The 1,570-nt window shown below is 32.9% G+C and overlaps 1 protein-coding gene across 1 annotated transcript in view; it reads right to left on the minus strand.

Moving 5' to 3' along the window:
• KIAA0319L (KIAA0319-like ortholog) overlaps nt 1-1,570 on the minus strand; it is a 107,678-nt gene that overhangs the window by 44,446 nt on the left and 61,662 nt on the right. The gene's annotated exons all lie outside the window — the stretch shown is intronic.

Genomic DNA, 1,570 nt, shown 5'->3' on the forward strand with positions numbered 1-1,570 from the left:
AAAAAACAGCAATTGTAAGAGATGAAAAACAAGTAAGGTGATCCCTATGATTGTCCCAGCTGCTGTCTAGGGAATGTTTCTGGGCCGTAGCCTAGGAAGGGGAAATACAGGCACAGACCAGTCTTTCAGAATTGAAGAGATGTAGATGGGAGTCTGGGAAAGAAGAGCGCTACATGGAGACAGAACTTTGGAGATCTGAAGAAAATCCCCTCAAGTATTCAACTGAGTACTGATCGTCTCCTGTAAGTGAAGATACTACCGAAGGCCAGGGAAAGAACTACCCAAAAGGAATATAGGGAATGGTACCCAAGTTCACATGGGCTAAGAATAATACCTATTCCAAAAGCCAGAATAGAAAACTTCATACTTCACAAGCCGTCAATTAGAGTACTAATAAAAGTCTTCTCACAGTAGTGTGGAAAATTAACCCTAGACTAAATACAGCTCTGGACTCACATGACAAAGCTTAGAATAAAGACTCAAAAGGATCAGGCTGTTTTCAAATAATTTAATCACATCCCAGAACAAAGCACAAGAATACCCATAGTGATACAAAAAATATCCAGCACCTCACTAGGTAAAATTTATAATGTCTGGTACCCAGTCAAAAATAACCAGACATATAAAGAAGCAGGAAAATAAATCTGTGATGAGGAAAAATATCAATCAATTAAAACTGATTCAGAAATAACAGAGATGACAGAACTGGTAGATAAGGATAAAATAATTATTATGATTGCATTCCATATGTTCAAGAAGTTATGGAAAAGACTGAATGTATTAAGTAGAGACATAAAAGACATTAAAAAAATCCAGATCAAACTTCTGAAGACAGATATGTATGAGATGTAGGAGATGAAAAATATAGGGATTTAATGGCAGATTAGACAATGCAGAATAAAAGATTAGTAAACTTGAGGAATTTCAACAGAAACTATTCAAAATGAAATACTCGCCTAAGCACTACTTATACTATTTATTCTTCAAGTAGTGGGGAAAAAGACTGAAAATAAATGAAGAGAGCATCAGCAAACCATAAAACAAATTCAAGTGGCTAAATATGCTTATAACTTCAGTTCTCAGAGGGAGGGGGACGGAAAAATAGTTGAAAAAATAATGATCAATAATTTTCCAAATTTGATGAAAACTATAAACCCACATTCTAATCCAGATTAGAGAAGTTCAACAAACCCTAAGCAAGTGAAACATAAAACTATACCAAGGAACAACTTAATCAAATTGTTTAAAACAGTGATAAAGAAGAAATTTTATAAGCAGCCAGAGAAAAAGAAACATCACAAATAGAGAAACAAAGATAAAAATTACAGATTTCTCAACTGAAATACAATAATACAAGCTAGAAGACATAGGTACAATACTTTAAAGTACTGAAAGCAAAAAGGAAAACTAACATCTTAGATTTATTTAAACAGTGAAAATATTTTTCAAAAATGAAAGTAAAATAATATCACTAAAGGTAGTTTTGATAAGCTAAAGATGTATACTATGAACTCCATAGCACTAAAGCTACACAACAAAGCATTATAACTATGTATTAAATTTTTTATCA

Source organism: Propithecus coquereli, unplaced genomic scaffold (assembly GCF_000956105.1).
Source record: "Propithecus coquereli isolate 6110/MARCELLA unplaced genomic scaffold, Pcoq_1.0 Scaffold178, whole genome shotgun sequence".
Classification (NCBI taxonomy): domain Eukaryota; kingdom Metazoa; phylum Chordata; class Mammalia; order Primates; family Indriidae; genus Propithecus; species Propithecus coquereli.